General features: G+C 42.8%; 1 protein-coding gene across 2 annotated transcripts in view; it reads left to right on the forward strand.

The window, feature by feature from the left end:
• Window positions 1-5,542: 5,542 nt before the first annotated feature.
• LOC311340601 (high affinity choline transporter 1-like) overlaps window positions 5,543-21,134 on the forward strand; it is a 33,684-nt gene continuing 18,092 nt past the window's right edge. The window contains exon 1 of one of the 2 annotated variants that reach the window (XM_084465461.1): window positions 5,543-5,694. The gene's annotated coding sequence lies outside the window, so the exon portion shown is untranslated. Of the gene's footprint in view, window positions 5,695-20,209; window positions 20,483-21,134 lie in introns of those variants that run through there. The other variant, XM_084465459.1, reaches the window with a different exon arrangement.

The raw sequence follows: 21,134 nt of genomic DNA on the forward strand, positions 1-21,134 counted from the left end.
GTAAGTTGGTCACTCAATATGAACAAGGAATGAAGGAATAGAATGTACTAGGACACGGTTTTCACAAAGGCAGTGCCAACAAAGTGTGTGTGTGTGTGTGTGTGTGTGTGTGTGTGTGTGTGTGTGTGTGTGCATAAATAATAAACTTGACATTTGAGAATGTGGATTCAAGGAACAGTCAAATGAACAGTCAAACAAAATGAATGGTTAACTCAATAACATTTTAATTATATTTATTTTGGTTTGGTTTATTGTTTTGGACCGGAATAAAGTCAGAGTGAACTATCTGGTAGCAAGATGAATTGATGAATGCTTTTGCCTGACTGACTAAATATTTAAAGCTCATATCCTATAGGAGTGGTACAAACATAGGGTTAGTATAATGGTATTTGGTCCAGACACAATTACTGGAGCTGCTACCTCAGTGGCTCCAGGAGCCTATCTTTGCAGCATAGCCTTCATTTTGCCATGCTATATGATTCCAAACAGTTGTCGGATAAGGATAAGCTATCACTTGATAAGGAAAACAAGATAGGCACATACATATAATCGAATAATACGCATATAAGTAATATATGTCATAAAGATAAAGTATAATAAAGATATGATCATTTTGGATAAGCGGATGAGGATGATCATTTTGTGACATTTTGTACTCAAATTAGTTTACTATAGCCTTTAGTGTATGAAACAGCATGTTTTCTTTTAAATTATTTTATTTATTATTTATTGTTTGATTCATAAAAGACTACCCCGTTCCAGCAATTCTTCATTAATATTTATTAATATATATTGAAATATTAACAATTTGTCCAAAACGTCGTTTTACCAATAAACAAGTGTTTCTCAAATAACACATTCAAGCCCATCGTGTGTTCTCTCGGGTTATGAATCCCATACGATAAGCGTCCTTAAGGTGTGTTCACACCGCACTTCGCCCCGCGACACGTTTCAATGTTAAGTGAACGTAGAGACGCGTATAGGGCGAAACTTTTTGTCGCCGGGACCCGCGACAAGATTTGATTGACGGGGCGACAGTTTTCCCCAAGACGGGCGGGCGCGTTCACGTGGATTTTGTCGCGCAAATGAGCGACAGATGTCGCAGAAGTTGAAATATTTCAACTTTTCCGCGGCATTCGCGTTGAAACAGCCAATCAGCGTTCACTGCCTGTGGGTAACGTGGGTGAAGTAACGTAAAACAGCCAATCAGCGTTCACTCCCTGGGTGACGTCAAGTAACAGCCAATCAGTTCACTCCCTGGGTGAAGTAACGTAAAACAGCCAATCACCGTTCAACCGTTCAGTGAACCGCAGCTTGGAGGAGAAAGTGATTGTTGCCGTTTGTGACTCCCGGAGCGCTATATCTATATATAATATATAAATATCTATATAATATAATATATACGATATATATAATATCATGGCACAAAGCGGTGTGCGCCTCCGGATTATATTATTAACCCATAAACGACGGGCTCTCCCTCTTCCACAACAGGTACAGACACACATCTCGGCCATGGTTGATGAGAATGAATTGGCATGAATGACCGTTGGCAGGCAAAACGCTCCGCGACAAAATTCGCCCCGCGACACGTTAAGTGCACACCAATAAGCACACATTAAGCACAGCGACAGATTTCTCTGTGTCGCGCTACAACATTCGCTGAGTCGCGCTACACGGCGACATTTGTGTCTTTTGGTGTGAACGCACAGTCAGAATAAAATCTATTTAACATTATATTAGAGCCTTTTGATACTTTACCGTTCACCGTGGAGGCTGCGCGCGCACAGCTGCGCGGGCACGTCTTCAGGTGTCCGTGATGGAAGAAGACCAGCGGCAGCCATGTTGGTTGTAGTCCACAATTATTGCGGTGAACCTGTGTGAAATATAACGGTAAGATTGACCCGCCACAATATAGCAATCTCAAAGAAAATATATTTGAATATATATTGATACATATACATGGTCCCTATATTTATATTAGGGACCATATATTGTCCTTCAAAAGCGGTTACGGGTCTAAAGTTAAACCCGTCGCCTGACGTCTAACCGTCTAACCTAGCGTAGGCTACTAGCCGCCATTTAGGCATCTTTTAATTATGAATAAATGACAGCTGTTTATATAGCGTCTAAGTTGAATCACGGCGGGCTGTTAATTAACGGCTTGGCCGAGACGTCATATATTTGAATGACTACAAAATTACCGTCCGTTACGAAGGAAGTGGCGACGGGACTCGGGTGCGGCGGTGCGCCACTGCGCCTGCGCCAGAAGGCACGACGCGATCATCCCGCCATGCGCTTGTACATCTTGACGTCACTGCGCAATGATCGCCGCTGTTTCCGAAGTACGGCAGCGTAGGAATGACATTTGGTTGTTGTTTTTGTTTTGGTCAATGTTCAGTTAAATAATCGTGAAATTTGTAGATATATTTGAACTATATGAATGCAGTGAAACTACCACTGTATTATTTACACGAGCACTTGGCAAAACAAAGTTTTGATTTGCCTACGTTACGGTATATTTAAGCAATATGATATGATATGAAAACTTTATTTCAGACTCAATAGATCACGACAGGCTGTGGTATGTTGTCATTATACCACAGGTGGTATATAATGTGGTATAATGAGAACATTTCACTGACTGAAGTGATCTATTGCTTTTATAGAACGGTTACGTAAGTATGGTGAAATGAAAGTCATAGACACCCTCAATTTTGAAAAAGCGAGAAAGCTGGAAATGCATTTTTTTTTAACGAATACAAAAAAGTAGTCCCTCCTGGCTGCCTGCAAAGTGCGCGGCGGTGGCTATGCTACACACTGTAGCGTCCTTCAGAGAGAAGGCTAGGCTAGAGACGGTAGCCCGGTTCGCCGGCAATTTAGCCTACTATCGAGTTCACTCACCGTGTGCCTATTGCTGTACAACATTTCCACCCTCTCCAGCAATCAACATATTTTTAGGCTTCAGTTTCGCTATTGCTATTGCTTACATAAACAACAGTTCAAGTTAGGCGTGGAGTGATACTGAACTCTGTAAACTGAACGGGCGTCATAGCTGTGTGTACGCCAGGGTTGCCAACTGTTACACATCTGGCGTGACACTCACGCTTTCAGCATCAATCTCACGCACACGCAACAAATGTCACGCAAAAAAAACAAAAAACTGTTAGATTTCTTGTTGCTTCGGACGAGCGCTAAATTGCGTCTGATCGCAATCCAACACTCAATTTCCCCTCCCCCCCCTCCCCTCCCCAAACAATTCCATCCGCGGACCCTGTTATAATGTAAGCATTATAAGATTCTACAGTCTCACTCCGGCCAAAAACCCAAAGTTGTCAACCCTGATACGCTCAATATACAACAGTTGGGAACCAATCAGATCGCTTGATTTAAGCCACCCGTTTTATAATTACGTTTATTTTGGAGTTAACGTTACCTCAAGTCTCTCTGGAGTCATCTGGTGGAATATCGCCAACAAAAAAATCCCACAATGCATTATGTTGTAAAAGCCCTAAGGACGGATTTGACCCACTGCCAGTCTATTCATTAAAGGTCTACGTGCAAATCATATCAATTCAAAATAAGCAATAAATTACAAAGCTCACACCATACGTTTATACCTGTGCTTACCAACCTTGGGATCAGGAGCTACTTTAAGAAGCCTAGCTTGTGTGGTGGTATGCGCACACAATCATTGGGACATTAATGTAACCGGAAGATGCTTGGTGTAAATTGGGGTGGATTTTCAGACCAAGGGACCACTGCCATATGGGGTCATCATATATTCCCTGTGTGGCTAGTCGTAATGTAAATACATTTTACCTACAGGAAAATTATCAAATGAATAGTGTATATCAACAACAACATACGCTTCTTATTAGATGTATTTTTATTTCTAGAAGCAGGTTACTTGCATCGCGTTTCAAAAACATTAAGTCTTTGAACTTCAAAAACTTCAAAAACAGATTGTGAACTTGTGAGTTCCGGATGGTTTCTCCAGGCTATTGGATTGCTGAAGTCATACGAAAACGCATTGTTTTACTTGATTCACTTTGGTCAATATAATGCATGTTGAAATGGCAAAAGTTACTTTTTACGTCATTTTAACCCAATCTGGCTAAAAGTTGATGAGCCTGATGGGCCAGCACCACGTCAATAACATTCTGGTACACTGCTTTAGATTCCTAGTAATATGATGTAACTCATGGAAATAATATTGTCGTTTAACTGTGTGATCGGGTTGGATCGCGGCCAATCACATTCTAGTTGTCTGAACTCTAGTTACCGTCCTTTATGTGGTAGACAATGATTTGCAGCAGTCACAAGAAACTGGTTTGACATCATACAAGTTCTAATTTCACAATCAACATGGTTCATTATCTCCTGAACCAAGATATCCTGAACCATCTATATGTAATGTTGTCACAACACACTTGTTTGAAAAGAGATACAGTAAGCCTTATGAAATGGCTGACATTTTTAAGGCAAGATCTACATGATAATTTGCAGGCATTTCAGTGGTTGGGATAGATGCATGTTACTGTTTAGTATTGTCATTATGTGTTTAGTTAGACCATGTTTTCAAATTAAATTCTTATTTTTTTAATTGCTGTTTACGAACTTCGGGATGATTGCTCAACATATTGCCAACACCTACTTTAATCTAGTGGTTGAACTAGATTAATGTCACACCAACATTTAAACTCTATAAAGAAAAGAGATCAGGAAATTAATGAGAATACAGGAACATATACTGTATGCACACAGGAATTCTCCTCTCCAGCAGAATGAGGAGATATTCATATAATGATCATACTTCCTTTATGTGTATAGTATGTATTAACTATATTTATTTTAACGTAAAGTACATTTCTCCCATAGTGTGTGTGTGTGTGCGCGCATGTGCGCGTGCATGCATGTGTGTGTGTGTGTGTGTGTGTGTGTGTGTGTGTGTGTGTGCAGTAGCTCACACTGATAGAGATGGGGCTGCTGCCCCTCAAGGTGAATTGTTTACCTGTCCATCCAACATTCTAATCCAAATATGGTCATGGTGAAATGCATCTCATATTGCCTCTGTCCTGTCAGAGATTGGCCAGATATTCCTACTCAGATGTATACAATCCATACTTTAGAACGTAACTAGCACACTGCAGGTCTGCTACTCCCTCTTTGCAACACACACGCACGCACGCACGCACGCACGCACGCACGCACGCACGCACGCACGCACGCACGCACGCACGCACGCACGCACGCACGCACGCACGCACGCACACACACACACACACACACACACACACACACACACACACACACACACACACACACACACACACACACACACACACACACACACACACACACACACACACACACACACACACCATCCATATCCACATATGTTTTAAGTAAATAGGTACTTTGGAAATGAGATGTTAAACTACTGTTTGCTGCTGTGAAATGACATTCTTAACTCCTCGTGTGGCCTTCTTTTTTTAGACCATGTAAATAAAAACTGCATCGGCAGTCTGTGGCATCTTGAAGCTGAAGCAGGGAGGCCCCCGAGTCCATCAAAACAATACGGCAATTAATGAACCAATCAGACGCTCCGGAACACCAGCACTCACAACAACATCTCGGCTGACCAAAGACAAAGAGGGCCTTTGAGGAGGGGACGACCAAGCAGAGAAGGAGGTAGGCATTTCACAGAGAGGTCAAGAAAGAGGTTTTTGTCATATTCGAATGCATGGGTGTATTGGTATGGAACACACATTATACGGGATTGGCGTGAAACAGAAGACAGTATGTGCCCGTACATGTCCCTTTCGATCTTGCCGTCCTGAATTCCTGCGTAAGATGAGCATGTGAACTTGGGCTTTCATGCCGTGTTTGGTGTCTTTTTCTTTCCCTTGCTACTGTTAGAAGTAATACATTAGTGGGAATGGAGTCATAGTGATCCTAGAGTTTTCTATGAAAACACTATAAATCTTGCTTAGCTCCTACACTGGTTTCAGTCACTGGTTAACAACCTCCTTATTTAGAGACTGCACCCAGGTGAGCGCTATCTGATATCTTGTTTAGAGATCTCATTCAACCGTAGTAGGTTTAATTCTTCTCTCATGATCAGGGTCCTAATTGCTTTGAGACTCCTTCGTAGTGTTACTATTTCATGCCCAATATTATTAAGTTAGTATTAAGTTTCAGTATTAAGACAAGTTTCATCCCTATGGCAAGGATGAGTTAGTTGTTATTTTACATTTCTAAGTCGGGTTGGGTATGTCTTCTTTCTTGGAAGAAATTAGAAGAGAAACCACTCCCTATAAACACATATTTTCTATAACTCGCACACACTCCCTTTTCCCGACTCCTTTCCATGCCCTTATCGCTCATCACGTGAATGAACATTTAAATGTTCTATCTTACTCCTCAATACATTCCTATTGGTTGTCAGGTCATTTACAGCTAAATTACTGATAGCCAGGGCCGGAGTGGGACCCATTCTCAGCCGGGGAGTTTCAGGCTCATACCAGCCCACTTTTTTCAGGGGTGGAAGAATTTGAATAAATGAAGAGCGCAAAACTCTTACTTTCCCCTTTTATTGTATATTGGATCAACGTTTGGCATATGAAAAATCCACCTCAAGGATCAGTTTATAAGAAAAAACTTACTTTAACTATCAATTATATATAAAACATACAATGTTAACCCATTACATACACAACTTCCACCAGTGTCCTTCTTTTTTTTTAATCTGGCCTTTTCGGCTCCTTTTTCCTGCCCTCCACAATCAACGACACTGGACGCGTCTATTCTAGTGATGGGTCGTTCGCGAACGACCAGTGAATGATGGGAGTCGGCTCCCGAACGCGAGCCGTTGTCTTTGTTGTTCTTCCGCGCTACGGGCTGCTACATTCATTCTACGCGTGCTATGCATGTCACGGCGCATGCATGGCAGCCAGCAACCAATCAAGAGAACAAGCAGCAAGGGGCGGGGGATTTCGATGCGCGATACACGTTGTCTGTGACTGACAGGAGGAAAAGAGGAGAGAGACGAGTGCGAGCGTGTGAGTACAAGACGAATGAGACAAGGAAAAGAAGCAGCATTTGGATGCATTTTGATCAGTGTGAGAACACAAAGGTCAACACGCGTGCACGTGTCAAAATGAGCATTGGAATTACGGCATGGCACCATTATAAAAGGTATACAGTAAGAGCCAGCTCTTGTTGGTGAGCCGTTCCAAGAGATCCGGCTCACTAAAAAGAGCCAAAATTCCCATCACTAGTCTGTTCTCTACTTCTCTTCTGTTACCGCTCAAGAAAAGATGCAACATGGGCCGTACATTGTATAATTAAGCAATAGATCACGACAGGCTGTGGTATACGGTCATTATACCACAGTTAAGGGGCGTTGTCCATCCCGAAAGTGATCTATTGCTTTTATAAAATGGTTACGTAAGTATGGTGAAATGAAAGTCATAGACACCCTCAATTTTGAAAAAGCTAGAAAGTCTGAAAAGCATTTTTTTTAACGAATACAAAAAAGTAGTCCCTCCTGACTGCCTGCAAAGTGTACGGCGGTTGCTATGCAACACACTGTAGCGTCCTTCAGAGAGAAGGCTAGGCTAAAGACGGTAGCTCGGTTTGCCGGCAATTTAGCCTACTATCAAGTTCACTCACCGTGTGCCTATTGCTTTACAACATTTCCACCCTCTCCATCAATCAACATGTTTTTTAGGCTTCAGTGAACTATGCTATTGCTTTTATATATAAATAAACAACAGTTCAAGTTAGGAGCGGAGTGATACTGAACTCTGTAAACTGAACGGGCGTCATAACTGTGTGTATCAGATCGCTTGATTTAAGCCACCCGTTTTATAATCCATATTATATATACTGCGATGCTGGGGCTGAAATGTCAGATGATTGAAGAACGTTAGGAGAAGATAAAATAATGGTCAAAGTATTTTTTTTCCCACCCAAGTGGCCCAAAATACATTTGAAAGTAGACCGGCCCAACGGGAAACCTCCTGAACGTCCCGATGGCCACCCAGGCCTGCCACCTGCTGATAGCTATTTGCATAAAGTTGAGCTGTTTTCAACTCTCATTTACAGCTTTACAGCTTTACGCTTTTTATCGCTCAAGCCTTTTTTTTTTTTTTTATCGCTCAAGCCTTTTATCGCTCCTATCGCTTTATTGCCCACGTCTAGTAGAAAGTGAATGGGCATTTATTGCTCATATCGCTTCACAGCTTTTGGTCTGAACGTACAGTTAGGCTGAAACAAATAATTTCTATAAATAGAATAAGAAGAAAAAGACTACAATGTTTTGGAAAATGAATTAAATATTCCTACAAAGACTAAACACATTCTTTCTTTGTGCTGAAGACACAGACAGATATTATAAGTCACCTTTTGTCTGTTAATTGGAAGGGTGTCCCCATATCGAGTCCCCCTTCATTTGAACTCCCATTCACCTCCAGTACTTTTCCACTACTCACGCGGGGGGTATCAGTGTGTCAGGAAATCAGCCACTAGCCCCGCCCCTTCTAGGGCTGGTTCTACCGCTGGCATGCATGTTCCCTTGGTGGTTACTGCACAAGCTCTCCGTTTGTCATAAGAAATTGTCAACATGTATCAGTTGTCAAGGCTAATAAGGGTATGATAGACGATGTATGATATATGATATATTAAACCTGCACTTTACAACTTTTGTACCTTTTTGATTGCAACACCAGGATTTTTGTTCACACGTGTTACAAAAAAATGATCTCTGGTGCAACAGTTTGACATGGTGAAGGGGATATAATTGTGCGTAATTTCAAATGACAACATATTCAGGATGAACTGGGATTCAATGTAGAACTACTTCCTCACACAACCAAATATTACACAAATGGTTTGCAAGTGAAAGTTCATTTAAATGTTAATTTATTTATACTGTCTCTACATCGTTTTTTAAGCACGCTTTGCATTGCCAATTCCTGAATCTACATATGGGTTGTTTATATAAGTGTTCCAAGATTGCATGCATCAGCATCATGTGTATGTGTCTGTCAGTGTGTCAGATTTGTGCTTTAGGAAATATTATGTATATGCCTGTACATGTCATAAAACATATTTGGTGGTGAAAGGCTAGAGGGACACGATGTGTATCAACTTGTCACAGTGAAGCAGTCTTCCACTGAGCCTTATCCAGTGCAGTGTTCTGGGAGAGGCTGCAGACGCCAACGTTTTTTTACAAACATCTTCGTCATCGCAGCGTCTGCCAATAATCTCAAAGACAGTAGCCAGTATAAGTCCTCTCTGAAAGCTGTTGTTGTAAGGATGGTGACAAACAGTGTGTCATGCTGTCATTGTTCAAGGCTAAAGAGCTTCCTTTTGAAGTTTGGGTTGGTTGTCAAGTTTTTGTTTTATTTTTCTATTGTTTTGTATGAGCTACATTTTGTATTCAGAAATCAAATGAATAGCACTTATGAAGAAGTTTTGCAACAGACTGGTTTAAAGTTTTGTTTTGAATTCATTAACATAACTGGTATGTCGGATGTTGGATCTTGTTTGATTAAAACATGCTTGAGGAGGAACCTTCAAAGTGGGATGTTTGGATAGCTGTACAAAGGAAGGTTATTATTCCTCTTGTCACGATTAAGTCAGTCTATGTTGCAACAGATTCTCGGAAATAGCACTCCCTTTCAGTCCCAACAACATTGGTATCAAAGTTATTTTGAAGTGTTTCTTTGCTGAGATATTAACTTCAATAACCACCAAATTGTTACAACCTAACTATTGTACAACAACAATACAACAACAACTATTGTGCACAAATAACTAACAATATAATACCAGTGTATAGGGCACTTATAGAAAGTGGTGTAACACTAGCTAATTTATTAGGTTGCCATGGCCTCCTTAAATGGCACCAATTGTGTATTTCTAGTGTTTGTAACGTTGCTGCTATGGAGATGGAATGTTGTTAGACTGCTGCAAATGGAAGAGCCTATGTTTCTTTAGAATTATATCAAGAGACCACTTAACTATTCCAAACTATTGTCTAGTGTGGTTAGTACCTTTGTCTTGCGTTGCATTGATGTCATTGATTGTTTGTTAGAAACTAGTCAAATGTCTCCTCAGAGAGGCAAAGCTGTACCCACATACGTTGACATATGACCTACTGCCATGCAACTTTGGAATTTGATCAGCTATTTATCCAGCCAACCCAGTATACTTAAAGAGCCACTTCACACAAATCATTGATCTTAAATATTACCTACAGTACCTTAAACAGCAATAAGCCTAGCTCTCTTCACAGCAATCTTACCTAGGTTTATGATTTCTCAACCTGCTTCGTGAAACAGAAGGGGATTCAATAATGTGGGATGTTGGCTTTTGGTTTGATAGTTTATCTATGAAGATGTATGCAATATTAAGAATAAATTTAAAATGGTATCGTCTATTTTTAGGCTTCTATCATCTAAACACCATTTTTTATTTCAATAATTGGTGAAAATTATGTTACATTAACTGTTAACTGAATCCATGATTCTTGCTGAGGAATAATGGTGCTATCCAGTTGTATGGTACGCCGGTACGTCCTAGTCGTAAGGTGTAAATCTCCCAGCTTTCTTGCGGCATTTCACGGAGCATTTCACGGACCCCTTTTGGTCGGTCCTACTCACTATTCTAAAAGTAGTGCGATTTCAGTGAGGCAGACCGTACAATTTGACAACAAAAATGGCTGCGCCCCAGAATTATTTTCTTTGTATTTGTATCACGTTGGTAATTTTAATGTAGATTTTAAATGCACTTACACACTTGATTACATTGCTACTTTATTCCGGTCGCCAAATTACGTATTGCACGGTTTTGCTGTGCGTGCAATACAATGTAAAGTTGTGTTGTTTGTTTTCGAGCTGGTCTGCTAAAGGGGCTAAAGTAGCTAACAATAACAATGACTAGCCAATGAGAAATGGGAAAGCTGAAGTACTGCAAGCCAGAAACCACTTCACATTCTCGCTAGAGCAGGTCGGACGTACTAACCCTAACCCTAACCATACAAACTGGATAGCACTATAAGGCAGATACCTTGTGATGATCACATGATGCGCCTGATTTCAGGACATGTGATCATTTGGGAAAATTCCACGTTCACTTGCTTCCTCTTGCTGAGACAAGTTTCTGTGTTTGCAGCAATCGTACACCGCCACCGGGAACTAACACCTTCTGACTTCTGAACTCTTCAGCCAGTGACGAGCCCGCCCAAGCTCAGGGCCGGATTATCCATAAGGGCACTTGAGCCCGTGCCCAGGGGCGCCAACCATTTTTCATAAATTGTTATATTATTCACTTGAAATTGTTGAAAATTGATACATTACTCGTTTATGAATATTAATTTCACAAAAATAACAATAATGATAAATAAATCAAAATGACCGCTATCACTCCCCCTCCCCAATCTGTCAGAATTGGGTTGGTCCACAAGTGCGCGCAAATGCACAACTTGATAGTTGCGCAACTCAACTTGATAAATTGGAGACGCGATTATGACAAATATTTGGGATAGCAGACTAACCAGGTTTAAGGCCACTATTGAGACTTTTCAAACGCATGACATAACTTTAGACAATGCAGAACGTCTTTTGGAGTCACTGCATTCTTATGTGGCATCGCAGAAGGATCAGTGTGAGAAGTACAAAAATTTACCCTTCAGATATTGAAAGAGTTACCTGCCTATAGCAGGAGACCAAAAGGGTAAAAAAAACGAAAATTGATTTTGACATTTTGTGCTGTGCTTTTTTCCATTTTGTATGTAGTACATGTACATGTATGTAGTGGGACAAGTTAGTAAATTACATTTGAGAAATCCCATTGCTTACGTCAGATATTTTGGCAGGGGGACAGCAAGTGTTGGGGTTGGATGAGGCTTTGAGGTATAGTGCCCAGGGGTAGCACAGTGTGTTAGTACGGGCCTGCCCAAGCCTGCCTGCTGATCAGTTAACTGGTCATTTCCTTTTGTTATGACCCATCTGGAACCAAACGGTTTTCAAAGAGATAGAAGATGATAATTGACAGAATAAAATAGATAAAACGGAAATAAAATAGGGAATAGTTTGGGGGTGGGGCGCTTATGGAGGTGGATGACACCTGAATAGACCTCTGAAGAATAAGTCCCGCCTCCGAGGCTCCCGGTTCCCTCGGTCAAATGTCTACGGGAAATAACATGGGGTTTATGAATGTAGGTGGCGAAGAAGTAAAAGCTGCATCACATTTTGAACTACACACAATTTCCATCTAGTTTTGATCATTCAAAAACCCCATGTTATTTCCCATAGACATTTGACCAAGGGAACCGGAGACTCGGAGGCGGGACTTATTCTTCAGAGGTCTATGGCAGCAGGGTGTGGCCGCTCAGGGGAAGAAGCTGTCAAACCTCTCAAAAAACCCTGTTGACAACCGCCACAGAGTCACCACACCCCTTGACAAACAGCACATAGTTAATGGTAGAGCAACACTGCACGATTCCAATCTCCGAAGCTCGTGCAAGTGCGAGGAGAGTAGGTCTTTGTGGCTAAAGGTCATGTAAAATATTAGAAAAGTGATCCTAGAATCTTGACCGCAAGTGCCCTTGGACAGCTCTACACTCTCGATTTAACCATGTGTTGTACTGTACCTCACCTAAGCTATATCTCTGGTCATCCGACCCTTTCTCTCTCTGGACAGCTTGGACAGCTCTGTCTTTGCTCCTGGTTTCAATTCCCTATTAAAGTAACAGCTGGTCCTAACTCACCTCCCCCTCTCGCTATAGCATACTCTTGGGCTCAAAGTTAACCCCTTCTGAGGTCTGGCCTGTTTAACACTGTCAAAATCAAAGCCAGCAATAAACATTTGTCCAGCCCTATGAGGGGTCGTATTTCGAAGAATATTATATCCAATCCCATAAAATAGGAAATAATATGATTCACATATTTTAAATGATATGCTGAGCTCTGATGGATTGTTGGGCTAGGACTTGAACTTTTTTGGATTGTTGTGGAAATTCTTGAATAAAAAGTATAAACTTGGGTTTCCTTTGTTACAGTTGCAATGTGCTAACTATAAAGGAATTTGGGTAATACTGTAATTGTAATTGGGTTAACACGTCCTGCGATTGAGATGGGGATATTTGACGATCAGTCCCAATCATGTTTGGTGCGCTCAAGTAAGGGTTTGACATTGTATCTTAAGAGTTAGCAAAATATGTATTTCCAGATATGTATTCCTCAGATCTAAAGGCGATAGCCGCATTATCAGTAAGAAAGGGAGAGGTATGTAGGTTAAAGTAGTCAGATGTTACGCCATTTGTATGTTGCACTGAGGCCTTAGGGGCCTCAGTGCAACTGAGGCCTTAGGGGCCTCAGTGCAAGGCCTTAGGGGCCTCAGCGCAAATAAGTACAGCTAATAAGTACAGCTAATAAGTACCCCCACTCAATCCTGTCAAATGCCTCTCAGGCTCTCTAGTGGGTAGAGAACATCACATTGAGTACACATTAAGTCGAAACATACTGAAGAAAGATTGTTGTCCTGGAATGAAACTGGTTTGGTCGTGATTTATGATTGTATCTGCCAGGCGACGCAAAATAGCTTTAGTGAGAATGATATAGTGACAAGAGGGAAGACTGATTGGCCGATATGACAGGCCAATGGGTTCTTACTTTTTTTCAATAATACAGAGACCGTGGCTTGAGAGGGAGTCTCACAGGCGACAGTTTGTCAGCAAACACTTTATAGAACTCTAAGGGAAACCCATTTGGCCCAGGAGCCCTACCCTTACTCTGCATAGCCTTGATCGTGTGTGGGATCTCAACACTTAGTAACCGGCTATCAAGGGAAGCCTGGACATCAGGACCAAGGGTGGGAATGTCTAGTTTGTCCCAGGATCTCGGATACATCCACAAAAGAATCAGAGCGATATATAGCTAAATTGATACAGTGTATGTCTAAATTGATAATTTATGACCTGTGGATTGTATGAGATAGAATTGGGGCCAGTACTAATCTCAGGTATTCTGTATTGTGGACACGTGCGTTGCAATGGTGTATTGTCTAGGAAGTTCAGATTGATCTGGATTGGACAAGTGATCCGAAAACAACTATGGTGTGTGGGGTGGGATTTTCCAGTCAAGTCAATCATAACTGTCTAAACTGGGTAGAATAAAGATTCAAACTGAACTTATAACAATTATGGTCATATATTTGGTTAATAACAGTACAGTGACATACAACAAACAATACAACAAACTAACAATAATCCATAAAACAAACAATGATCCTATCATAGGTAGGATGATACCATACCTACCAAAGGCCTATCATGGGAAATCAAACCGTGTCTCTCCAATCAAACCGTGTCTCTCCGTGTCCATACAGCCTTTGAAACCATCCCCTGAAAGGTGTCACGAAAACAGGCCCATTCCAACAGATACAGAGACACAGGATGAGTGTGTGTATTGACAGTTGGAGGGGAAGGGCAGTTATCTCTTGTCTGGTCATGTTTTGGATCTAACCCGCTCTCACACGCGCACTCACACTAGGCCATCTGTACCGTGCCCGAGTATGTTTGCCCCCTAAAGTCTAGACCGTTTGGCTAGTGTGAGCACGCCATCCGCACTCAAGTACAGTTCAATTCCGTGGCCTCAGTACACTTCGGAGAGGTGTGCTCAGGCCACAGTACATATGCTAATGAGCCGACACGCGCACACACACGGATACACAAAAGAATTGTTAAAAAGGCAAAATTCTGGTTAAATGCTGCTTATCAACAGGCTTGAACCCTCTCCCAAATAGCATTGGTTATTCAGGGTAGCCTGAATGTGTAATGTCTGTCTGAGCATGTCAACCTGGAACTGGTTTCTTATGCCGCGTTTCCACCAGCGGGTGCGCTTTGGCCCAGCACGCCTTGGCCCAGTAGTGAGGGTGCGCTTTGGCCCAGCACGCCTTGGCCCAGTAGTGAAGGTGCGGTTTGGCCCAGCTCAGTTACGGCTCGCGTCGTGAGCATCGTGAACTCATAGCAGCCTGACACAGTGTAGCCTGCTAATAATCCAAGGAAAAAGAAGAACGCGACACAATGAACAAAAAGCAACAATGTAGGACGTCCAAGAAGGTCGTCAAACCTTTGCGCAACATTTTCTTCAATAAACAAAGATGTCTCAATAGATGTGGGGTATTGAGATGTCTCAATACCCCAACGGAGGAGTACTGAGAGATGAGTACAGCTCATCACGGCTCAGTCCGGACCCCGCCCACTTTTGGTGGTGGAAATGCGAACCGTGCCACAGCTTTGCATACCGAACCGACCCTCACTCGTCAGTGGAAACACGCCATTAGTAATACCTTGAACTGAATGAACATGTTGTTTTACATGCAAATACTGTGTTACACATCAAAGCATGTATTTACATACATGCATTTATTAATTAAGAGTCAAGGGGGTGCAGGCTTTGCAGTGACTTGCTTAATTAGTGGCTTTAGGGGGTGTGTGTCACCTAGCGACAAACTTTTGCGTAACATTTTCTTCAATAAACAAAGCTTTCGCCGCACACACACGGATACACAACCTATATGTACAAGAGGCAACCGCACTTAGGCCCAGTTGAGATGCCTAGTGTGAGCACAGGCCAGCGGCACAGTGGGGGGAGGGGGTTGGGGCAATCGTACTTGAGTACGGTACCAGTAGAGTAGGCAACTTTCCCTAGTGTGAGTGTGCCCTAAGTGACAATTTTTAAATGCATTTTGTTCTAATCGTCGCCATGAATCCCCAGGATGGGGAGCATTTGCTCAGAAGATGCTGTTGTGTGCAGTGGTTGGTAGGGTCCCTTCCCCCGAGAAGTCCACCGTGCTTGTCTTCGTTCTCTGACAACAGTTCTCCTGGCTGGGTGGAATGTAGAGATCATATTTAAAATGGGTAATTGATGATTGTTCAAAAAACAAATATAAAAAAAAAGCAACCAAAAACAACCCAAGGGTGGACAGAACCCTAACAACCTCGTTTGGCCAGGGATCCCCCTGGGTGCCAGGTTGTGAGGATTTAAGTAAGTAAAATAAGATGTCTTAGACTTTTATGAGTCTAGGTCAATATGATTTTTAGATCAATATTACGACACATAATGTTAATATTTCCATTACAACTTCTCTCCCATGACTGGAACCAAGAGGAGGTGAGAGGGGATACCAACGGAGTGAGGTCTCACAGAACAGGACAATGGGAAGTAACCAAATGCACCAGCACGGACTTCTGAGTCCGTGCTGGTGCTCCACGGAGTACCAAGTACCACCATATTGAAGCCAAGACTTGGTTCATTTCTGTTCAGTGAGTGTGTCACGCACGACTGGAGCAACTGCTCGGAAGCTGCATGTGAAAAGCCGCACATTGTCTCTCATGACGTCAAACTATGTCCACATGTACCGAACAACCATCTTTTGGTACACCTTCTCTGTGGTGACGACCAGCGTGTGACGAATGACCAGCATTAGCCAATACCGGACAGGTTACCTAATGTTATTTTTTTTGAAAGTTTTTTTCCAGTCACACTATGTCACATTATCAAACTTGAAAGTATTCCTCTTGCAACTTCCTCTTCGTACTAAATGGTATTCAGGTCTACAACTACTACTTCACAATTCCATGTGTTTATTGAATGTAAGAAATGAAGGTCAATGTCAAGAATTGTTAAAAAGGCAAAATTCTGGTTAAATGCTGCTTATCAACAGGCTTGAACCCTCTCCCAAATAGCATTGGTTATTCAGGGTAGCCTGAATGTGTAATGTCTGTCTGAGCATGTCAACCTGGAACTGGTTTCTTATGCCACGTTTCCACCAGCGGGTGCGCTTTGGCCCAGCACGCCTTGGCCCAGTAGTGAGGGTGCGCTTTGGCCCAGCACGCCTTGGCCCAGTAGTGAGGGTGCGCTTTGGCCCAGCACGCCTTGGCCCAGTAGTGAAGGTGCGGTTTGGCCCAGCTCAGTTACGGCTCGCGTCGTGAGCATCGTGAACTCATAGCAGCCTGACACAGTGTAGCCTGCTAATAATCCAAGGAAAAAGAAGAACGCGACACAATGAACAAAAAGCAACAATGTAGGACGTCCAAGAAGGTCGTCAAACCTTTGCGCAACATTTTCTTCAATAAACAAAGATGTCTCAATAGATGTGGGGTATTGAGATGTCTCAATACCCCAACGGAGGAGTACTGAGAGATGAGTACAGCTCATCACGGCTCAGTCCGGACCCCGCCCACTTTTGGTGGTGGAAATGCGAACCGTGCCACACCTTTGCATACCGAACCGACCCTCACTCGTCAGTGGAAACACGCCATTAGTAATACCTTGAACTGAATGAACATGTTGTTTTACATGCAAATACTGTGTTACACATCAAAGCATGTATTTACATACATGCATTTATTAATTAAGAGTCAAGGGGATGCAGGCTTTGCAGTGACTTGCTTAATTAGTGGCTTTAGGGGGTGTGTGTCACCTAGCGAGAACCCCTTGAGCGGATCCAGGCCAGGTTTCTGCTTTGATCTCATCAGTGGTTCTGGAACACAGCAGAAGAGCTCTGGCTTGTGATGCCATGTGTGCCACAGCAGGAGATGCAGAAAGGTTAAAGGTTGTGTTCTGTGAGCGTACAAAGAAGCCACCTTCATGCAACATCAACCCAGGGCGAAACCAAAGGGAGGAGAAGGAAAGAGTAGAAAGAACAAGAAGAACAAGAAGAGGGGCAAAGAGAGCTCCACTTTGTGTGTCATGCACTCTTCTCCTTACCTTTAACCCAGCATGAAGTGGACAGCAGACCACCACACACACACACACACACACACATAAGCACACACACATAAACATACAGCCCTGGCTTTGTCTCTGGACAGGAAGGGGACTCTTAAAGGGCCAGAGTTGTATTAACACTGCACAGCTGGGCACTGTTGCACCGATGAAAAGCAAGGGAAAATATTGATTTTGATGGCCTTTGGCCTTTGCCTCACTTCTGTGTCTGCTAATACGGGAACATACATTAATCTGCTGCGAATGAGCAGATGTCGGGTTATGATACGACAACAGCTCAGCCCTTGGTACATGCAGTTCACCGACGACTGTAAGGAGAAAGCACTAATGTGTAACCAATGCTCGACATACCTGTAAACCCCAAACATTACTACTTCAGTGAAACACTCTGGTGGCCACATATCCACGAAGATAAGTAGTGATACTATGTGTAGCTGGAGAAACATAGCCCTATGTTTAGATAGAGCCCCCTGATGTAACGAACCAATCCCTCTGATAAAGCTTGTGATTACATTAAGACTTGTCTGTGTTGGCAAAGATAAAAAGGGTGGGCAGCCTAGGCTGGTTGATGGCTTTAATAGATATAGGTTGCTTAAGAACTCACGCATTTATAGCGTTTTATGGGAATCCCTATTGCATCAACTTGTCCATGCCCTTCCTCTATTTCAATCCGGAGAGACTAGTATTTAATGTCAACCACCACATTTATTGACTTCCAATTTGGAGATTGAATATACACAGAAGGGGATTTTCGTCTTTCTGATTTAACTTTTTGCTTTAGTTACATTAATCAACCTGTGTCTCTCCAAGAGAGCATGCAGGCTGAAGTCTGACGCATTGAAGAACGCGACGACTTTAACAAAGCCCTTTGTTAACCACCTATCGATTGAAGGTCCTCTAGGTGTAATATATACCGGCCCATATCAGTTGGAGTCATGGTCTGTCCCTTCTTCCCCAGGTGGTCAAATTCAGCCTTTGAAACCATCCCCTGAAAGGTGTCACGAAAACAGGATGAGAAAAAAAAATTCATAGTGTGTGTGTGAGTATTGACAGTTGGAGGGGAAGAGCAGTTATCTCTTGTCTGGTCATGTTTTGGATCTAACCCGCTCTCACACGCGCACTCACACTAGGCCATCTGTACTGTGCCCGAGTACGTTTGCCCCCTAAAGTCTAGACCGTTTGGCTAGTGTGAGCACGCCATCCGCACTCAAGTACAGTTCAATTCCGTGGCCTCAGTACACTTCGGAGAGGTGTGCTCAGCTCCACGGTACAGATGCTAATGAGCCGACACGCGCACACACACGCATACACAACCTATATGTACAAGAGGCAACCGCACTTAGGCCCAGTTGAGATTGCCTAGTGTGAGCACAGGCCAGCGGCACAGTGGGGGGAGGGGGTTGGGGCAATCGTACTTGAGTACGTTACCGGGCTACTTTCCCTAGTGTGAGTGCGCCCTAAGTGACAATTTTTAAATGCATTTTGTTCTAATCGGAGCCATGAATCCCCAGGACGGGGAGCATTTGCTCAGATGACTTCCAATTTGGAGATTGAATATACACAGAAGGGGATTTTCGTCTTTCTGATTTACCTTTTTGCTTTAGTTACATTAATGTGGGCACAAACAGTAATGCTGTTAACGTGAAGTCAAATTGAATTGTTGTACCACATTGAGAGAGCCTGGAAAAGTGCACCCCAACACACACACACACACACACACACACACACACACACACACACACACACACACATACATATATATTCATCAGCACTGGCCTCTCCCCAGCCGCCTTAACTGCCTCAGGGTCTTAAGTACACTCGATACGCACTGATGTGCTCAAGCAAAACAGACTGTGGCTTTGTTGCAGCACAAGATAAGGAGGCAGATCACAGGCACATGTGAATGCAAACTCTCTCTCTTTCCATATCTGCCTCTGTCTCTCTGTCTCTCTGTCTCTCTCTCTGTCTCTGCCGCTCTCTCTCTTGCTCTCTCTCTCTTTCCGCCTCTCTCTCTCTCTCTCTCTCTCACACTCACACTCTCACACACACACACACCCACCCAAACAAACACAGACCCGCCCCTCTCACAGGAGCTAAAGAAAAATGCGGGCAAGAGGTCTGGCAAATGATGTTATGTTGTGAGTTTAGTGCCTTAAATGATCTGAGCTAATCCCCCGTATATACCATTAGCATGCCACTGGTAGTCGAGTGGTGTTAAAAAAGGATACGAGGAATGTGAAAAAGGAGTTGAGATGGCCATGTGCTGGGCACTAATTGGCTCCCGCAAACACAAACAGGCTATTGGCAGCCTCCAGCCACCCGTGTCATATGACACAGCACCCCACCCCTCCCCTGACTTATATCTAGCGGCAAGGCAGATCACTCATTCTAGAGGCTTCCATCACTCCTGGCACATGGTTCCTGCCTAGCTTCCAGAACCCCCCCGAGCTTTATTTTTTAAGGAGACACGTTTTGTTTTCTCTCGTATTATTCTCCTTGGACCCACGACATTCACAGCTGTTATAACCATTACATTCTTCCATTGCGTTGCAGACGCCACCTCTGTGGTTATTATCTCTCACTCTCACAGTGCATCTACATCCTGAACTTGAATTGAATAATCCGTGGGGAGCCACGCCACTTCCTCATCCTCCTCCACATCTTTGTTGAAACACTAGGTATGTATTTTTTGACGCTATATTTCTTTCTGTGCGTTGTTACATTTTAATTCACGTGATTATGTTTATGTATGGGTTCCTGCCAGTGCTCTGAAGCGATAGTGCCTGCTTGTCCTAGAAATAGCCTTTAGAGGGGACCCTTGTGCCTAGTTTAGCACACAAACCTTACGAAGCTCGCTCTCTCTTGGTGAAGGGGTCACCTATTAGTAAAGTATGTGAGTAAAGTAACTGCGCTGTACCTAGGTCCTATACGTTTTTTAAGCTTTACCTTTCCACAGCTCGCTCTCTCTCTTTCTGAGAAAAAGAGAAACCTTTTTTTTTTTTTACAATTAAACAAATTCAGCAGGTGTTAAGAAAGTGATGTTGAGATAATGCCTTGATGAAATGACGCATGAATATTTCTGATACAAGGTTGCATACTTTTTCTTTTTTACTTTACTTTACTCTCTGCTTCTAAAGTTGTTGTTGTTGTTGTTGTTGCTGATGTGATGCTCTTGTTATGGTTGGTGTAAGGGCAGCCCTGTGAGGACAAATATAGCGTCGCTCCCATGTGCTAGATGAATCCACATGCACTCAGCGTCTTGTTTTTTCTTTGGTAATCATGTCAGGGATTATAACTGTGACCCAGAAAACAAACCATAATTTGGCTGAG

The sequence above is a fragment of the Micromesistius poutassou genome, assembly GCF_964030765.1.
Source record: "Micromesistius poutassou genome assembly, chromosome: 3".
Classification (NCBI taxonomy): Eukaryota; Metazoa; Chordata; class Actinopteri; order Gadiformes; family Gadidae; genus Micromesistius; species Micromesistius poutassou.